The sequence below is a fragment of the Heteronotia binoei genome, chromosome 4 (genome assembly GCF_032191835.1).
Source record: "Heteronotia binoei isolate CCM8104 ecotype False Entrance Well chromosome 4, APGP_CSIRO_Hbin_v1, whole genome shotgun sequence".
Taxonomy (NCBI): domain Eukaryota; kingdom Metazoa; phylum Chordata; class Lepidosauria; order Squamata; family Gekkonidae; genus Heteronotia; species Heteronotia binoei.
In genome coordinates, this window is record NC_083226.1 from 125,833,662 (window position 1) to 125,858,537 (window position 24,876).

Here is a 24,876-nt window from a genome sequence, read left to right on the forward strand (position 1 = left end):
GGAAGCGCTCAGGCCGGGCCTGTCTTCAGGTACTGTAAAATCTGACAAAGAGGAAGGAATGGTCTGGAGAAGTACAACCTAAGAAGAGCTCTACCAGGCTGTTCCATCCATAGCATTGTCAGAGGCTACTGTCCAATCTTAACTATTCTATAGAACCAGGAGAGAAAGAGACTTCTAAGGCTACAGCCAATCTAGATGAGAGAGGTTTTAAGAAGCCCAGTAAGTCCTTAGTTGCCTGTCCTTTTCCAGAAAACTTTGAAGAAGCTTTCAGATCAGAATGGGCAGTGCCTGGGGGAGGCACCACTCTGCAGTCAGTGGCCAAGAGCTTTTATGCCTTGCCAAATAACACCATGGAAGAGTTAAAGAGGTATGTCTGGTGGATGTCCCGGTGGTGGCACTACATTCTGGGGCAGTACTGTCTAAGGATGGGGACAATGTACTCAAGGACCCAGTTGATAGAAAGAATGAAACAGTCCTCAAATTAGCCCATGAGGCCTCCTCTCATGCAATTAGAGCTTCTACAGTTCTCTCAAACTTTACCCGTGCAATAGTAATCCGGGCTGATGACCTCCTGCATCCAAACGCAGACCACTTAACATTCAAGAGGTCATTACTGAAGATCAAACGGGCAGCTCAGTTTGCCTCTGATGCTTCCCAAGAGGCCATGCAATATTGTGCCAGGTCACAAGCAGCCAATGTGGTGGTAAGATGAAACTCTGGTTAAAACAGTGGAAGGTGGATCCACTCTCCAAATCCAACTTATTAACAGAAAAGTTCTCAGGACAATTGTTGTTTGGAGTGGGTCCTTTAGAAAAGGTCTTAGTTGAGACAAAAGAGAAAAAATGTTCCATGCCATCTACATCCACCAATAAAGAAAAGGAATACAAGTCTAAGTCCTTTCAGTCCTTTCATTCTTTCAGACCTACCTCCAGAGGAGAAGACTACAAGGACCATTGAGGTGGTGGCACTCTTCATACAACCCCAGATTCTAGAGAAAGCAGTTCATGGGCCCCAAGCACCATGACTCAGGAACCCAGGATAAGAAGCCTTCAGCATGATGCCAGGATAGGCGGCAGGTTGCAAAAGTTTGCACAACAGTGGGGAAGGACCACTCAAGATCCATGGGTCCTTTCCATTGTGGAAAAAGGCTACAAGATTCAGTTTACATCACTTCCCCCACACCGTTTTATACATTCTCCAGTACCACAGGATCTCATCAAAGCAGAACCTTATGCAGGAGGCCGTACAGCACCTTTTGGAGATTGATGCTATAGAGACTGTTCTGGTTGCAGAGTAATTTCAGGGAGTATATTCTATCCTCTTAATTGTCCCCAAGAAATCAGGCGAGTGGCAAGCTATTCTGAACTCAAGAGACCTCAATGTCTGGGTGGTACATCAGAAGTTCCATATGGAGTCCCTGCAGTTCATACTCCAAGCTCTGCACCAAAGCGACTTTCTGGCATCCTTGGACCTCAAGGAGGCCTACTTACATGTTACAGTCCACCAAGAACACTGCAAATATCTTTGGTCTGCTTTCAATGGACAACATTACCAGTACAAGGTTCTCCCTTTTGGTTTCTCCTCCTCACCCTGAGTGTTTGCAAAGATTCTTGTTGTCCTCATAGCAGCCTTGAGGAAAGAGGGGATTAACACTTATCCCTATTTAGATGATGTCTTGGTCAGGGCCAGGGACCACAGAAGGTGCGAAGCAGACATCAACAGGGTGGTCCAGTTTCTACAGGATCATGGCTTTCTCATAAACTTTCCCAAGAGCCACCTAATGCCATCCCAAATTTTTACCCATCTAGGGGCTCAGATAGATACCCAACAGATGAAGGTCTTCTTGCCAGCAGAGAAGAGAACAACAATCAGGGCTCTGATTGTCTCCCTACAGGCATAGAGGAAGGTACCTCTGATGACCCTGGTGCAACTGTTGGGTCTGATGATTGCAGCTATAGACTTGGTGCCATGGGTAAGATGCCATGCAAGAACTTAACAGTGCCATTTCAGAATGACATCAGGAGGAAGAAACCACAAAGCTGAAGAGGTCATTCACCTGGTGGAATAATCCAGAGAACCTGGCACGGGGGGTCCCTCTTGTACAGAACCTACAAATTACAGTAACTACCGATGCCAGCCTGCGGTGTTGGGGGGCTCATTGCCAAGACAAGGTTGTACAGGGACACTGGCGCAAGGAGGAGAGATAAAACAGCACAAACCTTCTCGAACTCAGAGCAATTTGCCTGGCACTGCTGTCTTTTCAGGAACTTCTAAGAGGAACATTTGTTCTGATTCAAATGGACAACATGACTGCCAAGACCCATGTAAATCATCAGGGAGGAACAAGGGCTCCTCTTCTACACCAAGAGGCTGTGAAGTTCCTGACATGGGCCAAGAGACATCTCATGGGTTTAAGAGCTCAGCACATTCAGGCAGACTGGCTGAGTTGAGAGGATATGGACCCAACAGAGTGGTCTCTGAACAACCAGGGTTTCGGGACCTTACCGAGCATTTTGGAATGCCTCAAATGGACCTTTTTGCCTCAGTCAAGAACCACAAGGTGCCTCGGTTCTTCTCCTGATTCACTGAGAAAGAAGCAGATGGACTGGATGCTCTACATCTCAGCTGGCCAAGGGGTTTACTGTACACCTTCCTTCCACTTCCAATTCTCAGCAGGGTGCTGAGAAAGATCAGGGAGGAGAGGGCAATGTGATTCTCCTAGCCCCCTACTGGCCACGGAGACTATGCTTTTCAGAACTGATCCAGTTGTCAATCACAAAACCATGGAAGCTTTCAGTTTGGTCAGATTTACTTAATCAGGGCCCAATCTACCATCCGGACCCTGGGTAGTTACAACTGATGGCATGGAGACTGAAAAATAGGATTTAGAACTCTCAGGTATTTCTAAAGACATTATAGATACCATGTTCCAAGCCAGGCATCCGGTTACCAGACGTATTTACAATTATACTTGGGCTGCTTTCCACACTTGGGCTCTAGGTCAAGGGGTGGATCCAATGAAATCACTGAGTTGTGACATTATTGCCTTTTTGCATGAGGGATGGAAAAAGGGTTTACGGCCCAACACTTTGAAAAGGCCAGTGGCTGCTATAGCAGTGGTTCTGAGTAACTGTGGTTTGGGGGGGTTGACTTCAAACAAACAGGTATCTGAAAGGCACATCACAGCTGCCCCCCCCCCCCCCTGTTCAACACAGGTTCCCAGTTTGGAATTTATCAAGGGTCTTAGCAGCCCTTACTAAGTCCCCCTTTGAGCCTTTATCTTCCATTGAATTAAAACCTGTCATGGAAGGTGGCTTTCCTGGTTGTGGTTACTTCTGCTAGAAGGGTGTCAGAGCTGAGGGCTCTTTCTGTGCACAAGCTGCTTTACACAGTCTATGAGGATTCCATAGTCCTAAGGACAGATACAACCTTTGTTCCAAAAGTAAATTCCCCTTTTCATGTAAATCAACAAATCACACTTCCATCATTCTGTCCAAATCCGGTCCATCCATGAGAAAAACAGTGGAATAAGCTGGACGTCTGGAGGGTGTTCCTAACATATATACAGAGAACTGCTGGATTCAGGCTTTCTGATTCTCTGTTTGTATCATATGGAACTCAAAACTTGGGGAAGCGAGTGTCCAAAGCCACTATAGCATATTGGGTAAAAAGCTGTATAAAGGAGGCCTATGAGGTTCAGGGTCTGAGGGCACCTCCTGGTGTAACTGCACACTCCACCAGGGCAGCTGCTACATCAGCTGCTTTTTCTACCAGAGCCCCAATTGGGGAGATTTGTAGGGCAGCCACATGGTCTTCCTTCGCCAGCTTCATTTGTCACTATAGGATTGACCAACAGTCTTCCATTGAGGCTGCTTTTGGGAGAAGGGTTTTCCAGCAGGTTGTTAGCGAGTGAACCCTGAACTTTCCCACCCTGACTGTGTCTTTGCTACATAATCAGTTTGGATGCCTTCTCCCACTGAAGGAGTACGAAACATTGGACTTACCTGAAGGTTTCTTCTCTTCAGTGGGGCGAAGGCATCCAATTTACCTACCACTGTTTTATGATGTTAATGTTTATTTAAAAAAATTCTGCTTAGAATAGGTATATTCTCTTGTTACACTACTGCTTTTTCCTTCTTAGTTCTGTATCTTACATTATTAAAATTTCATTCACAGTACAGGTATAAGTGTTATTAGTAATTTTTTCGGCTAGGCTATTTCATGTCTGGAAGGGTACCCTTGCTCTGCCTAAGTAGGTGTATCCAAAAAATTTGCATAGCCCTGCCTGGAGTGAAAGGGTTGTGACTTAACCAGCTTGGATGCCTTCGCCCCACTGAAGAGAAGAAACCTTCAGGTAAGTCCAATGTTTTGGTCTGCTTGCCTATCTCACTGACTTGTTTGCAACCCCTTTAGAGGCTGAGACTTGTGACAGCATTTTGGTCTTCGCCAGCAGGAACTCATTTGCATATTAGGCCACACTCCCTGATGTCAAGCTAGCCAGAAGGGTGTTGCTACTCAATAAAAGCCCTGGTCTTTCTCTTCCAACATAATATTCCACCTCTGCCTACTTGCTGTCACTCCATTTTCTTGTAAGGGGTGGAGATGCAACTTAGGAAACCTTCAAAAGGAACACAATTCATTCATGCCTCCTTTTATATGAAGTGCTGTAAGGGCAGCAAAATTAATTTTCATCTAGGACAGAAAAATAACTTGTCCTGGCCTTGAACTATATTTCTTTCCTAGGAGAAAATAAATTAGAAAGTAACCCCTCCTTATTGTATGATCCTACCTGAAGAATGTTTAGGCTGAAATCACAAGTGCATATTCACAAGTTATACTTTCTTCACTTTAACAGTCATCACCCCCTAATGTGGTAAGGGACCATTTGACACTAAATGCTTTCTCACATTGCCTGAGGTTCAATGCAATTTCTTCATGACATCAGCTGTCCATCCCACCAGTTTTTCCATTACCATCTCCCCCCCTCCACTAAGCCTTGAAAGATTCACTGATGTCTGTTCAGGATTTTTAAAATATTGCTAGATGAATTGCAGCTTGTCCACATACTCATGGCCTCTGAAGAAGAAGAAAAAAAATAAGGAAACTTGACAAGGTTTTTCCAACTGTGTTGATTTTACCAAGTAACAGAAATGAGGACAGTGTTATAGAAAAGGGAGAAGAATCTGGTACAGAAATCATATTTGTTAACAATGACCACTAAGTGTTTTAAGTGGCATGTGCTGAAATTTGTCTAAAAAGTTCTTTTTCAACTTCTTCAGAAGGACAAATAACAGAAACAGCCATACCATTATAGCAGGAGACTAACATGGCTTCACACAGGACTTTTTTGTAGGAAAAACCCAGCAGGAACTCATTTGCATATTAGGCCATACACCCTGACACCAAGCCAGCTGGAACTGTGTTTCTGTGTGTTCCTGCTCAAAAAAAGCCCTGGCTTCCTGTATCCTCAGAATGGGCATACACCTACTTGCTGGCTATATAGCAACATATAGTTGATCTCTGCTATCCAGATCACATTGAATTTGAATTTTAAGAAGCTCTCTGAAATGCTAATTGCAACTGCTCCAACCCTAATTAATATTCAGCAATATTTTAGATTTTTTTAACTCTTCAAAGTTTTGCTAGATTATTTTAAAGTAAAAAAAAGTTGACCTATGCTAATTAAATTGAATTGTGCTGGTTTTTGCTTCATCCTCATTTTAAAAGTTTTTTCAGTGATTGCAATTAGGAAGTTTTAAATGTCTAGGTGAGAATTTTACATAAATTAAATGGATGCAGTAATTTATTAAATTGAGAAATGAAAACATTGTAATGTATACTGATCTGAAGTGCCAACTGGTACAAAAACACCTTTTCCTAAGTGCTAGAGACACAGAAGCTTTATTTTTTAAAAAAGAAAGTTTGTGCATAATAACTAAAGAACTTCATTTAAACTAGAGAAATCACTGGTTTCTTTGACGTGTAAGCCAACTACAATTTCTGCTGTCATTTTATCACAGTAAACTAGAATAAAGCTTATTTTTGTGCATTAGGAGCCATGGTATATTATGCTATATAAAAAGGAGACATTAGAAGTGTAATGGTCAGTTCTGAGTCGCCTTGATCATCATGAAAAAGCACCATAGACTTGGTAGCAAGAGACATTCATAGCAGATAATGCTGCGGATCATTTTGCTCTGGCTCCATTAGCTTCAAAGGAAGCACAGGACATTAATGGTTCAGCTGCAGATTGTCAGCCGATCAGGAGAGGGCTACAGGCTACATAAGCAGTGGAACCTCTCACTTCCAGGCATTTTTGCTACAGTTGAGCCACTCTCACTCTCTAAGGACAGCATGAGACTAGCTAGTCACTATTGCTGGGCTAAGGAGGAACTGGGGCGGGGGGGAGGGTTCTGCCAGATAGGCTTGGTGCAAAATCCCACCCCCCCCTTTTTTTTTGCTTGCTCCATGCTGTCATTGTGGCAGGGTGTTGTCAGTTAAATAGACCTGTTTCTAAACTGGTGAGGCCACAACTAGCTTGTCAGGTAGAAGGCTGGTTGCTCAGGATAAGCAGGGTTAATTGGCATCAGGCATGATGGGGAGATGTCTAGAATAGGCCATCACATTCTTTGCAGCTGGATGCACTGTGAAGGAGTGCTCTTGGTGCTAAGTGGTATCTTTTGAACTTGGCAGGCAACTTGCAACATATCAGGGGAGATGGATAAAAGCTTGGCACCATTCTGCACATGTGGCTGGGCAGGTGGGGAGAACCAAGACTGGAGGAAGTGCTAGCCAAGTTTGGATAGACCCGCCCAAAATGCATACTAGGCACATGCCTAGTGCACTGTAAACAAGAGTGCAAAGTACATGGATCTGATAGCCATTAATTATGAAAAGAATTGTACTTAAAACCCTCTGAACTCTGACAACTAAACATCACTTCTCCAAACTTATCAATTAATGCAGACACAATTCAAGAGATGTACAATTTTTAAGAACAAAACTTTTTGAACATTATTCACTTTCAGCCACCATAAGTGAGTGGAAACTTTTGGCAAACTTTTTCAAGATCTAATCACTGTAAAATACAAGTTCTTGAAACAGTATAAATTCAGCTGGTATGAAACTCCATCCAGGTTCAGTGAATGTGATACTCTAATCCAGTCAATAGTGTCACAATCCAGCTGGTAAAGAGCTGCAAAATTCCAATCCAATAATTCAACATTCAACATTTTTTTGCATGCCTAGTACAGCCTGCCTTCAACACTGTAATCATGATGTATTTAAATACATAAACTAGTTGAAACCATGGCTGCCTTGTGTTATCATTTGGGGAGGGGAGGCAGTGCTGAAGCAAACTGGTATCTACCTGAGACCCTACGTTCCCTGTTAAACCTGGATTCAGTAGTATCCGCCACGACACACAAAGGGTCTGAGCCCACTGATTTCTAAACAAGGATGTGCAGGCTAGTCAGCATTCTATTTCTAGTTTACATTAACTACCAATTAATTATATTATCTTCTAAGTATTGAATGATTTTATTTTGGACTATGTAATATGCAAAAAATAGTGGGTGAAAGGTAGGTATACCAACAAGGTGGTTTCCAAAATTTCAAGTACATTTGATTCTTGTATCCAATGGTTTTGCTTTTCATTCTTTGGAGGGGTGAATGCCTTTTCTGCTTACAGGTTCCAGCATCCCAATAGAGGAAACCTGGCCCTATCAACATAAGACAAGTTTGCACTTAGTATATCTCATCCTGCTGTTGCAGATTTTAACTTTAAATCACTGTTTAGGATGTTGTTATACAGTAGGCCTGAGGGTTTGCTTTTATATTCTTTAAGAAATCTACAAACAGCATAGCTAATTTACAGTTTTCAGCCATCAAGGGTAATTTATGAATGACTGTCATTATGCCCAGATTAAATCCCAGAACAAGTAGAACAAAGTTTGCAACAGTTATTCTTTGTAATGCTCAGAAGTGTTGCACATAATGATTTTAGAATGCATGAATCAGAAGGTTTAGCAAAATCATGTGCTGCCCTATGTAATAGCATTTATATAAAGTGGTCGCATCCTATAATCTCCAAGTCTTTCAGATGTAGAATTCAATGAAATCTGCTTTCCCCTTTTTAGGCAAAGCTCTGGGTAAGAAATCTTGAAACCCAAACTTCTTAAAGTCAACAGGTAGAATAAGAATGACATGCATATTTATAGAGGATTGGTTTCTCTGAGGTATGCCAGTGTTTTGTGTATCTATAGAGTAATCAGATTATTTTCAAAACGTCTTAATATATTGACCATTCATTGGCTGAGGCATACAGGGCTTCATAGAATAGACTTATAGCGCTGAAAGGGTCATATAGTCAATCTAGTCCAACCCCATGCTCAATGCAGGATCAGCCTACAGCATCCCTGACAAATGTTTATCCAGCCACTACTTAAAGATTGCCAGTGACAGGGAGCTCACCACCTCCCTCAGTAGCTGATTCCACTGTTGAATAACTCTTACTGTAAAAAAGTTTTTCCTAATATCCAGTCGATTAAATCCTGGCTATGGGCTTGAGTCAATACCTTTTCACCCTTAATTTAAACCCATTATTATGAGTCCTCTCCTTTGCTGCCGACAGGAACGATTCCCTGCCCTCATCTAAGTGATAGCCCTTCAATCACATCCCCCCTGAACTTCCTCTTCTCCAGACAGAACATTCCCAAGTCACTCAACCTTTCCTTATAGGTCTTCATTCCCAGGCCCCTGATCATCCTCATTGCTTTCTTCTGCACCCACTCCATTCTGTCCACATCCTTCTTGAAGTGAGGCCTCCAGAACTGCACATAATACTCTGGGTGCAGCCTGATCAATGCAGTGTACAGCGGAACTATGACATCTTGCGATCTGGATGTTATGCCTCTGTTGATACAGCCCCCCCCCCATGATGGCATTTGCCTCTTTTGTTGCTGCATCATACTGGCTGCTCGTATTTAACTTATGTTCCACTCATACCCTAAGATCTTGTTTACACACACTGCTACCCAAGTGTATTCTCCATTCAGTATGTGAGTTTCTCATTTTTGTTACTGAGATGTAGAACTGGGCACTTATTCTTGTTAAATTGCATCTTGTTCACTTCCATCCACTTTTCCAGCCTGTTCAGATATCGTTGAATTCTAACCATATCTTCAGGTTTATTCACTGCTCCTCCCAATTTGGTGTCATCTGCAAATTTAATTAGTAGCCTCTCCACACCCTCATCCAGATCATTGATAGAAATATTGAAAAGTACAGGGCCCAAAACTTAGCACCCCACTGGACATCTCTCTCCATTCAGATTAAATGCCCTTGAGAACTACTCTTTGAGTGTGGTTCTCCGGTTTAAAACAATTTTATTGGTAACATATGGTAATAAATCTATTTCTTACATCTTTAAAAACTTCTTTTATCTACCCCATATATTACTTTCTACCCACCCCTCCCCCCGTTACTTGACCCCCGCTGGTGTTATTTACTTAAAATGCTATTAAAACAAAAAATTAACTATTAAAACAAAAAATTATATTCTTCTTTTTTAAAAAAACTTACCGTAATCATTATCAAAAATTGTCCAATGTCCTTTTATTTTCCACACTCTTTGAGTGTGGTTCTCCAACCAGTTCACTTTGGGCCTGGAACAAATAAACCTCACTATGCCCTTTAGAGATTGAGGGTTGTGCCCCAAATCTCTAGCCCCATGTGGCTGTTTAAAGAAATGCCCCTCACAGGTGGGTCCAGTGGCTGTCAGCATATCTTCTGTCTAACTAAATGTGACAGATACAGAGTCTTGTGCAATGCAGGAACACAAGCAGAGTTGCACTACCCTGAGTAGCTCCACAAGTAGGGTTGCCAGTCCCCAGGTGGGGGCAGGGGATCCCCTGGTTTGGAGACCCTCCCCCGCTTCAGGGTCGTCAGAAAGTGGGGGGAGGGGAGGGAAATGTCTGCTGGGAACTCTATTATTCCCTATGGAGATTTATTCCCATAGAAAATCATGGAGAATTGATCTGCGGGTATCTGGGGCTTGGGGGGAGCTGTTTTGGGGGTAGAGGCACCAAATTTTCAGTATAGCATCTAGTGCCTCTCACCAAAATACCCTCCAAGTTTCAAAGAGATTGGACCAGGGGGTCCAATTCTATGAGCCCCAAAAGAAGGTACCCTATCCTTCATTATTTCCTATGGAAGGAAGGAATTGAAAAGGTGTGCCGTCCCTTTAAATGTGATGGCCAGAACTCCCTTTGGAGTTCATTTATGCTTGTCACAGCCTTGATTTTGGCTCCACCCCAAAGTCTCCTGGCTCCACCCCCAAAGTTCCCAGATATTTCTTGAATTGGACTTGGCAACCCTATCCACAAGCAACTTTGACATCTTGGTATTTTGCCTCATAGTGCAACCCTCTGACTTGCCTTTCATCCTAAACAACTTTTAAAAAAATCTTGAAGAATAAATTATAAGAATCAGTCAAATGTAGGCATGAACAACTTTCCATGAGTAGGTAGACTGTATTTCTCAGTCCAGGGAAATTGGGAGAAGAAAAGTTGTATGAGTATGAAGAGACCATACTTTCTCAAAAGCGTAGAGAGTGGATGAGTTTCACCAGAAACATAGCATTGTTTCCTGAATATGAACTTGAAATCTTGATTTGTGTCTTAAGTATGTGTCCCAAATTTCAGTCCAGTATCCTAATATTCACAGAAATATCACATTTTGTTTCAAATACATGGACAGACTTACAATGTAATGCTGAATGGTCCAGTTACTTTACTTGCCTAACAATGGAAATATAGGCATGTGGGCTATACAGAGCTGGAACACCATGCACACACTGCTTCTGAGGAATATTGGACCGTACCAGGTCAAGTGAAGTGGTGGTGGTGGAGAAAAGTGTTGTCAACTTGCATCCAATTTATGGTGATCTCAGAGGCTAGAGCTTACAGAAATGGTTTGCTATTGCTTACCTAAGGAAAATCAACCCTGACTGTTCCCTGGAAGGTCAGATGCTGAAGCTCAAATACTTTAGCCACCAAATGAGAAGGGAGGACTCACTAGAGAAGACCTTGATGCTGGGAAAGACAGAAGGCAAAAGAAGGGGACGGCAAAAGATGAGATGGCTGGACAGTGTTACTGATGTAACTAACATGAATTTGAGTGGACTTCAGAGGATGGTGGAAGACAGGATGGCCTGGTGTGACTTGGTCCATGGGGTCACAAAGAATCAGACTCGACTATGTAACTAAACAACAACAAACCTTTGCATAACAATTTTGATCTTCGTTAGAGCTCTCCCATCAAAGTATTAACCAGGGCTAACTCTGCTTACCTTCTGAGATCCAGTGAGAGAAGGCTAGCCTGGACTATACAGGTTGGCCAAGATGATATGACTTCAAAATTAACCCTTTAAAAGCAGCTATGACTTGCTGAGTGTAGTAGGATGGGAAGGTATAAAGACTCAAGAACAAAGGCATAACTGTAATATATCAGTGCCCAGTTATGCAAGTGTATTTTCCCCAGTGTGGGATATTTCCTTTCAAAACCAGTTTGGAATGTAGAGTGGCCATTTTGTCCTAAAGCAATAGCCCATTTCTTTCAGTTCATAGAATGCTTCTAGAGTGGAGGGTGTCACTTTATTAGTATAGTGTCATTTAAAAATTATAATGATTGCGATACACTTTCAAAGTATCGTGTATAGGTAATATATTTTTAAAAGAAATAAGTACATTTCTGAATCTTCTCCTTTAGATAGCCACATTTTTGAAATGAAGCTAAAACCTGTGAAAATGTATCAGTCTTTTGATTACTAACAGAAATTGAAGAACAAAGTAGAGTCAAGATGCACCTTTAAGACTCCTACTTTGTTCTATTGCTTCAGACCAACATGGCTTCCCACTTGGATCTAGAAACTGAAGAAATACATTGATGCCTTTAATGTAGTTGATTTACATATTAACTCCAAGCATAGTTGTCACACCTTCTCTAATTATTCCCATACCACTCTGGTTAATGAATGTAGAAAATAATGCGTGTCTGTGTGTATTCACTGGATATGGAAGATGGACTAAGCAATTATACCATAGTAATCTTCACAGTAGAACTAAAAATGCATGAGGCATTTCAGCTTGACACTAAACAGGTCTGGCCCTTCCAACTCACTTCTTGACTGGAAGAGCAGAATAAGAATATGAAAATGAGAGATGGGAAGATTAATATAAATTATTACATGGGAGCCATTGAAAATAATGTACAAAGTACATCCAGGTTTCCTTTATTTTTCCCCATTGTGTGTGAGAATCCTGTTATAAACAACACTGGTAAATACTATGCTAACATTCTACTTCTTGCAAAAAAAATCAAAACATGAATACACAAAACAAAGAACCAGCATGAACCCCCCTCCTCTCTCTTGCATTGTTTGAGCATCTCATCCCAGATAATTGTGTCAGGTTATGCAGTGCCCTCCTCATGTAATAACAACAGACTCTTACAGCACCAATATGCATTATAAGCCTGCTAACAGCCTAAAACTGGCCTAAAAATTGTGACCTTTATGTATAAGTGTATACCTAGCCCTGATGGAGCCTGAGATTCCACATAAATGCCACAGAACATTTCATGGAAACAGTAACTAGTCAGCTGCATAACCATGATCTTGGGGCTCCCACTTTCTCCATCACGCACTACTCCACCTACCAGGGTTCTCTCTTTTACACTTAAAAAATATGTGTGGCACCACACGTTACAACTTAAACAGTAGGACATTTACAGAGGGAAGATAATACAACTATATGGGTTCAAATGGGAGTGAAGAAAGAGGTAATGTTCAAGTAATAATCAAACCCAGTAATAATGAGATCGACAAGGAGATCGACAACAGGCTGGCAAAGGCAAACCGTGCCTTTGGCCGACTGCACAAAAGAGTGTGGAGCAACAAGCATCTGAAAAAAGGCACAAAGATCAATGTTTACAAAGCGGCTGTGATGACAACCCTCATCTGCGGCTCCGAATTGTGGGTTTTATACCGTCATCACCTGCAACTCCTTGAGCGCTTTCATCAGCGCTGCCTTCGCACCATCCTCAACATCCACTGGAGTGACTTTGTGACCAACACTGAAGTTCTCAAGCGGGCGGAGGTTACCAGCATCGAGGCACTGCTGTTGAAGACGCAGCTGCGCTGGGCAGGGCATATTTCTAGGATGGAAAACCACCGCCTTCCCAAGATTGCCCTGTATGGCGAACTCTCCACCGGCCATCAAAATAGAGGGGCACCAAAGAAGAGGTACAAGGACTCCTTGAAGAAATCCCTTGGCACCTGTCGCATCAACCATCACCAGTGGTCTGACCTAGCCTCAGATCGCAAAGCATGGAGGCACACCATCCACCAGGCTGTCTCTTCTTTTGAGAACGCACGCATAGCTGGTCTTGAGGACAAAAGGAGATTGAGGAAGAATCGCACTGCTACAGCACCAACCCTAAATCAGACTTTTCCCTGCAGCCACTGTGGCCGGACCTGCCTGTCCCGCATTGGTCTTGTCAGCCACCAGCGAGCCTGCAGCAGACGTGGACTGTTGCACCCTTCTTAAATCTTCGTTCGCGAAGCCAAGCTGAGAGAGAATAATGAGCCCATATGTCCCTGCTGGCCTCTGTTCAAACTCTGTTCTATGATTCAGTCCGTAGATTCTTAAATTTAATTCTTATGGCCAATGACCCCCATTTTCAATAATCCCCATGGGGGGCACCAGCTGGCATGTAGGAGAGCCAATTGTTTGGTCTATATGTAAGAACTTCACCTTGCTACTTACATCTAAATGATAACCCTTTTTAAAGTGCCTGGAAACACAACAGGTGTGGAGTCTGTATTTAAATACCTCCCTAAGTGCCTCCATATGATTCCCACTGACTGTGACCCAGCTAGTTGCCCAATGATTGCATGGAAATCATATCAGCTTTAGTAGCAAGGAAGACTCCAAATGGCATTATATCCTCCTGAAATTCCTCCCCTGCCCAAACCCACTCTCAAATCTCTAGGTATTTCCCAATCCAGAGCTGGCAACCTTATGAATACAAGTGCCAGGAGGCAACATTGGGGAAGGCTCCAACCTTTATGCCCTCTCATTGGACCACCATAGGAACTGGTTGGCTACTGTGTGAGACATGATGTGTGAGACATTGGTCTGATCCAGCAGGACTCTTTTTATGCTTTTATGTTCCAGGAATATTTCCCCTATAAGGCTCAAATTGTCAGACATGGTTCTTAACCTGCCTTATGCTCTTTGGGAAGAAGGCACAAACCATCCTCCTAGAGACTGAAATTAAACCACCAGTGTCCTGATTATTTTGCAATATCATTTATATTAAATAATTTCCCAGGATTCTTATGTCACTAAGCTAAGTAAGTTATCATGATTTCAAGTCTAATTTTATTCCAAAACTGAAGGAACTTTATTTTTGGCACTGTTTGTTCTTGATGTACACCAAAAACACAAACTCTTTCAGCATCATTTGGTTTCAATGGTTTCTTTTTTGCTGAACAGCAAGATCATGCTTACTGTGCCTCTATGACACTTCTTATTATGCATAGCAAACAGCGGTCTTCCCATTTTTATCTTAGGCCTACTTTTAATTCACATTAAGGCATACCAGGGAATAGGAGGGGAGGAATCTGACCCAACTTTATTACTGGTGTAATTGCTGATGTCAACAAAATTGTATCAGAAATTATATATTTTCTTTAGGGTGAACATCCCTGCTTCTCCCAAACCAGCCTGCATCAAGACATTTCCAAGGTTTCCCCTGTTTAAATTAGAGTGAATAGTCAGCCATATAAACAGCCCTCTCAGAGACACACAGTGAGTAATAAGTACAAATCCTTACTAGCTTTTATTCTATGATCACACGCAATCACTTCCAGCTAATGTTACTGAAGCAATGAGAGACTTTACTATTGGGTATAAACAATGCATAATGAGCATCTCTGGGACATCACACAAGTCCCTTCATAATTCACATGCTGGTATGCCACTTTAGTTTATTTAAGTCTATAATTAGGTAGCAATCGTGCCCTCAGCTGCAAAATAGCAATTGCATGTGGCTGGAACACTGACAGGTGTAAAGGGGTCCCACCTGTATACTTTCAAAGGGACTGGAGAGAAGAAGCTAATTTCATACATTATGCATATGGACTGATGCTCTGGCATTAGGGTGGGATCAAGGGCCAGGATAGGTGAAAGCAAAGAATTGACCCTCATAGACTTCCACATATTTGAATGGCACCTGGAGTCTAATGCTTTAATTTATTATTCCGTCTTCTCAATCAAGAAGACAAGACAGAAGAACAGGATGCTCATCATCTGACCTTGATCTCCTGCTCTGACCTGTGCCTCTCCCTTGGTGTTCAAGGGCCTTTTAAGAAGAGGAAAGTTGCTGCTAGAAGCTCAGCCAACAATGTGTATTCATTTTAGGCCTTCTTCCTTTTTGGTTTGGAGCTCAGTAACTTTGCACACATGAATGTTGACCTAAGAATTATAAATATGTTGTAGGATTCTTCTTATCATTGTATATAATAGTTCAAAATTATAAATACAGGGGGTTTTTTGTAGCAGGAACTCCTTTGCATATTGGGCCACATACCCCTGATGTAACTAATCCTCCAGGAGCTTACAGGGCTCTTATTACAGGGCCTAGTCTAAGCTCTTGGAGGATTGGCTACATCAGGGGTGTATGCGGCCTAATATGCAATAGAGTTTTTGTTACCAAAAAAGCCCTGCTTAAATATTCTTAAGCAGAACTGTTCTGTTCTTTTTCCATAAAGGGGTGACAAGCAGTAGTCAAGGTGCTCACACACATACTTGGACTATAGATAGTGACTCAAGACCCAAAGTAGACTGATAACATTGTTGTTAAGGTTTTTGAAGTACATTGCTGTCACGTTGTTAACTTGCTCCCTATTTTTAAAACATACTGAAATTATTTTGTCCATTGCCCTAGATCCCTGTGAAGCAGTGGACTGATTTTCAAATTCTGTTTCTGACCTCTATGACCTGCAAGGGTCATGTTTTTGTGCACTTACATAAACTCTTTTCCATACTCACTCTGCGGGTGCAAACATATTTAATCACCTGCTATTATCTCTACTTTATTTATCCCGCAGAGTGGTAAAGCTGCAGTACTGCAGTCAGAGCCGTCTGCTCATGACTTGAGTTCAATTCCAGTGGAAGCTAGTTCAGGTAGCCAGCTTGAGGTTGACTCAGCCTCCCATCCTTCCGAGGTCGGTGAAATGAGTACCCAGCTTGCTGAGGGGAAAGTGTAATGACCAGGGAAGGCAATGGCAAACCACCCCATAAAACAGTCTGCCGTGAAAACATTGTTAAAGCAGCGTCACCCCAGAGTCAAGAACGACTGGTGCTTGCACAGTGGACCTTTCCTTTATTATCTCTACTACTAGAAGGAATAAAACTTTATATGCTATGTGCTATATTTCTGGACTAGTTTACAACCCCATCCTAAGACATCAATAGTGGTGTACTTGGATCATACAGCTGTCCTGCAGAGGGAAAATACCTAGCAGAGACACCACCCAGCAAGCTACAGCCAGCATAATTGTAACAGCAGAGTCCATAGAAACCTCACCATCTACCAGTCATGGTACATATACAAAGCCAACAAACACATGACAATGTGGCCACCACCTCCTGATATCAGGCAGGCAAGACCATACCCAAAGGAAGCAATAAAGGTAATTTATACCCCACCACTACCACTACAGGAAGAAGCATTGCAGCTTGAATGGCAGGAGTCCTGCAATTAATGTAGTCCAAGGACTTCTGCAAACATGACTAACTCCCTCTCTGCAGGTGAGTTCTTTTATTTATTTATTTGGCTTATATCCCACCCTCCCTGCCAAAGCAAGCTCAGGATGGCTTTGGCAAGAAGACACAAAGGGAAGAAAATATGACCCCTCCAATCAGCAGCGCTGTCACATAGCAGGGAGTGCACAGGCAACCATGACAGAAAACTAAAGACTCTTCCCACTCAAGGATTCAGAGATCAACCAGTGTGTACCATCCTTTTGCCAGGCAAATAGAACAAAAATGCTTCTCAGCAACTTCAAGAAAGGCAGTCCCATCATTAAGAAAAGATACACTTGCAGCAAACAAGAGGGAGTAATTCCATTCCAGTAAGGGATGCTGGCCAGAAGGCAGTGACAAAATAGGAGGCAGAGGCTAGAATAGAAGACAGGCCTCACAAACTTTGGAGCAGTTTCCTAACCATTCACCCAACAGGGCACACAGAAACAAGACACAATATAAAGAATGAGGCATGCCACCAAATCAGTCATATGGAGCAGGGCATGCAAGACTGAAGTAGAGACAGGCCTGCCTCAGTGGAAAGGCGTAACTATAAAACAAGAAGTGTCTTCACCAAAGGCAATTCAGAGGTCACAGTCCTCTGAGAATGCACAGAGTGCAGAACAGAAAATAAGGGTGTCTGAAAGATCTAATAAAGGAGTGCCTCCGGTAAGGTACGGTTTTAGTGCTGCTATAAATCATGTGTACTCGGAAGAGCCGCAGAGCTATGAGGAAGTACTAACTTTAGACTGGGAGGAACGGGAGGGATGGATGCTTGCAATGCAAAAGGAAGTTAACTCCCTAAACGAGAATAGAGTGTTCACATCTGCAGCTCTACCAGCTGGTAAATCAGTCATTGGATGTAAATGGTTGTTCAAACTAAAACGACTGACAGATAGGTCCTTTCAGAAAAAGGCTAGGCTGGTTGCCAGGGGTTTTACACAGCTGGAGGTCAGGGACTTTGATGAGAGTTTTGCCCCCACTGTACGAATAGAAACTCTAAAAGCAACATTGTGTAAAGCAGGGGTAAGTGGCACGGCAGTACATCACTTTGATGTTACCACCGCCTATCTAAATGCCACAATCAAAGAGGAATTGTATTTGCAACAAATCCCTGGGTTTCCTAATGCTATTGATCTACCAGTCCTAAGGATCAACAGAGCACTGTATGGTCTTAAACAGTCAGCAAACGAATGGAATAAGTGTTTGAGCAATCCATTGGAAAGTCTGGGTTTTACCCAAAGTGTGGCTGATCCTTGCTTATTCTGTCATAAAGTATATGAACAGGAATGTTATATTCTGTTTCATGTTGATGATTTGTGTTTGCTATTCAAAAGTACTAAGCAACTTGAGTGGTTTATTAGAGAAGCTCAAGCTCTCTAATAAAACACCTGGGAGAGATACAACACTATCTTGGTATGGAGGTCACTAAAAGTGCTGAAGGTCATTTCCAATTATGCCAGGAGGAAAAAATCCAGGATCTCTTAAAGGTATATGGGATGACTGAGGCTAAGCATGACTGAGTGCTATGACAACTGGTTTCATTAAAGAAGAGGATGATACTGTGCTAGAGAATAAAAGTATGTATCAATCCTTGGTGGGATCTCTGTTATATTTGGCATGCTGGACCAGGCCTGACATTTGAATGGCTGTACATCTACTAAGTCAAAAGTGTGCAGAGCCATGACAAAGGGACTGGGTTGCAGTCAAACGTGTACTTAGGTACCTCAAAGGCACATCAGGGCACAAACTGGTAATGAGCACTAACAGTGAGCAGGTTTTAATGGCTTATTGTGATGCAAGTTGGGGGGAAAGACAGGATGGCAGGTCTACCTCAGGGAATGCAATATTTATGCTTGGTGCTCTGATCATCTGGAAATCACTAAAGCAAATGCACATATCTATGAGCAGTTGCGAGGCAGAATATTCTGCAATAAGTGATACTGTTATACAGATTGAATGGTTGAAACAGTTATTGAGTGATCTGGGAATAAAGGATTTAACAGCTGTAAATGTGTACTGTGACAGTACGGCTGTCCAACATCTCGCCAATGACAGAGGAATAAAGAGCAGGAGCAAACGTATTAACATCCGATACAAAAATGTAAGGGAGGCTGTTGGCACCAACGATGTGGGGAAATGCAGTTGTGAGGTCCTGGAGGAAAAATTTAGGCTGCTACTGCTAGGCGGGAGACTTAAGGCCAGGACCTCCAAGGTAGCCTTTTCAGAAGTGCTACCTGTTCCACGTGCAGGGCAGGAGAGACAGGCACAAATTAGAAGTCTCAATGTGTGGATGAGACGATGGTGTAAGGAGGAAGGGTTTAAGTTTGTTAGGCACTGGGATGCTTTCTGGAACAAGCGGGAGCTGTACAAAAGAGATGGTCTCCACTTGTCCCCGGATGGAACCAGGCTGCTGGCGCTTAAAATTAAAAAGGTGGCAGAGCAGTTTTTAAACTAAATCTTGGGGGAAAGCCGACAGGAGATGAAATGTCTCTGGTTCGGGAGGACTCGTCTCAAAGAGATGAAGGGCTAGCTGCTATTTTTCTACCGGGTAACGGACCAGAGTTGTCCACTGTGAAGGTGACAAACAGTATGGACTGTCTGCCAGAGTCTCGAGGCGGCAGGAGGAAGGTGGCGGGCCCAGCTTGCCTGGGAAATTATAGATGTTTGTATGCAAATGCTAGAAGTATTCGAAGTAAAATTGGTGAATTGGAATGTTTAGTGTTGGGAGAAAACATAGACATTGTGGGAATTTCAGAAACTTGGTGGAATGAGGAGAATCAGTGGGACACGGTGATTCCTGGATATAAGCTATATCGGAAGGATAGGGAGGGAAGGGTTGGAGGTGGGGTGGCTCTGTATGTCAGAAAGGATATAAGGTCCAGAAAGACTGAGGTCAGAGAATTAGATTCACTTTTAGAAATGCTTTGGGTTGAAATAGAGGGCCCAAAAGGAAATTTAACTATGGGAGTTTGTTATCGCCCACCAAATCAAAAGAGAGAGGACGATTATAATATGATGGAAGGCTTAAAGATAGCAGCTAAACGTAAAAACTGTGACGTAATAGGTGATTTTAACTACCCGCAGATTGATTGGGTCAATATGTTTCTGGTTGAGAGAAAGAGATTGAGTTTCTTGATGATCTCAATGACTGTGCTATGGAGCAGATGGTCTCAGAACCTACCAGGGGTGGGGCGATCCTGGATTTGGTCCTAAGTAATGCCCAAGACTTGGTGAGAGATGTAAAAGTGATTGCGCCGCTTGGGAACAGTGACCATAATGTTATTGATTTCACCGTTTGTATAAATAGGGAGTTATCCAAAAAGACCGCCACAACCACGTTTAACTTTAAAAGGGGTAAATACACTGAGATGAGGAGGCATGTGAGGAGGAAATTGAAAGGAAAGGTACATACGGTCAAAACCCTTGGGGAAGCTTGGACACTATTTAAAACTATAATCCTAGAAGCTCAGATAAAATACATACCACAAATTAGGAAAGGCACAAACAGGCATAAGAAAAGGCCTGCATGGTTAACAAACAAAGTAATGGAAGCTGTAAAAGGTAAGAAGGACTCCTTTAAGCGGTGGAAAACCAGTCCAAGTGAGATTAGTAAAAGGGAACACAGGCTGTGGCAAATCAAATGCAAGACTGTGATTAGGCAGGCAAAAAGCGACTTTGAGGAGCATATTGCAAAAAACATAAAGACCAACAATAAAAAAATTTTCAAATATAGTAGAAGTAGGAAACCAGCCAGGGAGGCAGTGGGGCCCTTGGATGACCATGGGGTAAAAGGATTACTGAAGGAGGATAGGGAAATGGCTGAGAAGCTAAATGAATTTTTTGCCCCCGTCTTCACTGTGGAAGATGAGAACTTTTTGCCCGCCCCAGAACCACTAATTTTGGAAGGGGTGTTGAAAGACCTGAGTCAGATTGAGGTGACAAAAGAGGAGGTCCTACAACTGATAGACAAATTAAAAACTAATAAGTCACTGGGTCCGGATGGCATACATCCGAGAGTTCTGAAAGAACTCAAAGTTGAACTTGTGGATCTTCTAACAAAAATCTGTAATCTTTCATTGAAATCTGCCTCCGTTCCTGAGGACTGGAATGTAGCAGATGTCACCCCCATCTTTAAAAAGGGTTCCAGAGGAGATCTGGGAAATTACAGGCCAGTCAGTCTGACTTCAATACCGGGAAAGTTGGTAGAAACCATTATCAAGGACAGAATGAGTAGGCACATTGATGAACATGGGTTATTGAGGAAGACTCAGCATGGGTTCTGCAAGGGAAGATCTTGCCTCACTAACCTGTTACATTTCTTTGAGGGGGTGAACAAACATGTGGACAAAGGAGACCCGATAGATGTTGTTTACCTTGACTTCCAGAAAGCTTTTGATAAAGTTCCTCATCAAAGGCTCCTTAGAAAGCTTGAGAGTCATGGAGTAAAAGGACAGGTCCTCTTGTGGATCAAAAACTGGCTGAGTAATAGGAAGCAGAGAGTGAGTATAAATGGGCAGTCTTCGCAGTGGAGGACGGTAAGCAGTGGGGTGCCGCAGGGCTCGGTACTGGGTCCCATGCTCTTTAACTTGTTCAAAAATGATTTAGAGTTGGGAGTGAGCAGTTTGCGGATGACACTAAATTGTTCAGGGTGGTGAGAACCAGAGAGGATTGTGAGGAACTCCAAAGGGATCTGTTGAGGCTGGGTGAGTGGGCGTCAACGTGGCAGATGCGGTTCAATGTGGCCAAGTGCAAAGTAATGCACATTGGGGCCAAGAATCCCAGCTACAAATACAAGTTGATGGGATGTGAACTGGCAGAGACTGACGAAGAGAGAGATCTTGGGGTCGTGGTAGATAACTCACTGAAAATGTCAAGACAGTGTGCATTTGCAATAAAAAAGGCCAACGCCATGCTGGGAATTATTAGGAAGGGAACTGAAAACAAATCAGCCAGTATCATAATGCCCCTGTATAAATCGATGGTGCGGTCTCATTTGGAGTACTGTGTGCAGTTCTGGTCGCCGCACCTCAAAAAGGATATTATAGCATTGGAGAAAGTCCAGAGAAGGGCAACTAGAATGATTAAAGGGCTGGAGCACTTTCCCTATGAAGAAAGGTTGAAACGCTTGGGACTCTTTAGCTTGGAGAAACGTCGACTGCGGGGTGACATGATAGAGGTTTACAAGATAATGCATGGGATGGAGAAAGTAGAGAAAGAGGTACTTTTCTCCCTTCCTCACAATACAAGAACTCGTGGGCATTCGATGAAATTGCTGAGCAGACAGGTTAAAACGGATAAAAGGAAGTCCTTCTTCACCTAAAGGGTGATTAACATGTGGAATTCACTGCCACAGGAGGTGGTGGCGGCCACAAGTATAGCCACCTTCAAGAGAGGTTTAGATAAAAATATGGAGCACAGGTCCATCAGTGGCTATTAGCCACAGTGTGTGTGTATATATAAAAATTTTTGGCCACTGTGTGACACAGAGTGTTGGACTGGATGGGCCATTGGCCTGATCCAACATGGCTTCTCTTATGTTCTTAAAGGTTTGGTAATTCTAAAACATTGTACAAGGTTGCTGATGTGTTTACAAAAAATATAACAGTTGACAGGTTCCTGGTGTTAAGGGAAATGTTAATGCTGATGGTCTGAGACCTGAGGAGGGGTTTCAGTATATCCAGTCTACAGGCCACAGCTAGCTCTAGATGATCTAAATGACAGCTGAACAGGCTGACATTACTCCAGGTTGCATCAGCCAAGATGATGTAATGGAGTAGTGCTTAGTGACTCAGCACTAAGCTGATTGGATACTGAATTGTATAAATGTGCTATATGTCTCTGCTGAGTGTGGTGTGTGTATAGTGGATGTTGGTGTGTGTATAGTGGATATTGGCGGAGCACTTTGTCGGTCTGTATAAATATTGTAAATAAACCTTGTATATAGTTAGATATTGTAAATAAACCTTGTATATAGTTAGCTTAACAGCAACTGTGTACAGTCTTCCTTCTGCAAGTCTCAAGAAAACCCCACTCTAAGTGCAAACATAACATGGAGACCTTTCCCCTCTCCTTGCCAAGGGTATTCTGTGCCCCACTCAGACTGCCCCCTTCTGACATGAGCTCTATGCTGAAAACATTTCTAGTTAGGAATAAGCAGATGGCGGAAAATGAGCTTAATCTGTTAAATCCCACTGAAACACAACTGTAGAGCAGTCCATATATTTATTGAACAGCAATACTAAAACCAAGTCAGATGAATAGGAAGAGGGTTGCCACATGTGACCCCTTTCCATGTGTATTCACAGACGTGTAGATTCTCCAACTTGACTGCGGGACATTTGTCCACAACTGCAACCAACTGGGGAAACAGAATTCAGTGCTGGGGAAAATCTCTTCTTGCTTCCACAGCCTGGCAAGCTTGGAAAACTGACACACTTGCCAATTTAGGGGAGCAGAACATGTAATTTAGGGATCTTTACCTGGATAATGTGCAAGCAATCACAGGGTGCATCTAATGTGCTGTCAGTAACCATGAAACAACCAGACCTTTCCCAAAACAAGGTTTAGCTTTTAAACAACACAGGGGGTAAGGGAATTGAAAAGGTTCTCATATGTAAGAACAGTGCAATTGTTGTGTTCAGAAGGAGGTGCATATGAAGAACTGCATGAGAAAAGGGAAAATAAGGGAGCCAAGGCTGAGAGAATATTCTGCACCAGAGAATGACCACTAGGAGGAGTGGGGGAGAGAGGGGTTTAAAGAAGGGGAAAGGATAATTTTTAGAAGAATGAACAGAGAGAAGCTTACCTATCCTCTGTCTGCTGAGCTGGGTAGAGTATGCTGTCTATTTCAATGATTCAGAGACAGAGAGACAGACAGAGGGCTGTAGGTAGAGCTTCCAAAGGTCCCAAGAAAATAATAATAAGGTAAGGCAACGAGGGATGCTCCATTGTGACAAAGAAATGTCCCAAACTGCTGAAGAAATGAAAGCAGAGTAAGCAGCTTCTGCACCAACAGACAGGATGAGACTGCACAGGTCTGGCTGGCAGAGCAGTGATAGTTATAGAAACCAGTACAAAAGAATATCAAAGAAATAATTGTAAGTCCAGGAATCCAGAATGTGTCCAAGATGAGAATCTACGTATTTCCTGGCTGACTGACTTAGGGGTGGGGCTTCCCAGAAATGTAATGCTAGGCTTGCCAGTCCCCAGTGGGGGATCCCCTGGATTTGCAAGCTCCTTCCTGCCCCCAGTCAGCTAGCTGGCAGGGGGAAGCCCCACTCCAACAGCCACCTTTAAATCTTAGCAGGCTTAGAAGAAGCTTGCAAAGAACTGCTTGTGTTTTGGAAAGTGTGTGTGCCTTTAAATCTCAGCCGGACAAAGCTGCATGGGGGTGGCTCTTCCTGCTGATTGTGTGAGATAGAAACCCAGCACAGTCCCTCTGTTTGTTTGGCATTCCTTTCAGAAATCATATGTATGGATAGTAAAGACTTAATCAGACTCCGATTATGGGATGAAGGAAAACTTCACCCCCTAGACTGCTCTGTTCAGTACTTTCATTCTCCTGTGTTAGTCTGAAAAAGTTTGTTGAAATATAGCAGATTGCTACATTCATCAACTCCTGTGAGTAAACGGCCCCTGTGAGATCATAAAAGTGTGGGCTTGCAACCTGTTCATTGTAAGTGTGTGTATGTATTCACTTTCATTTAGTGGAAGTGCAGCTGCTAGGGAACCCTTTGAAGGCAGGAAAGAGGAGGAGGATATGAAAACTGTATTCAAAGGAACACCATTGCTGTATTTTTTAATTTATTTATTAATTTTAGGGAATTGGAATGTCTCCAATCTCTACACCCAAAGTCCCCAGGTATTTCCTGAGTTGGACCTGGTAACCCCATAATAAGCTGATTGCATTCAGGCAGGGTGGGCAAAACAGCTGGCAATGTGGTACATTTACTGTGGTACATGATGCTATCACATCATAATGTTGACTCATTATGGCCCATTA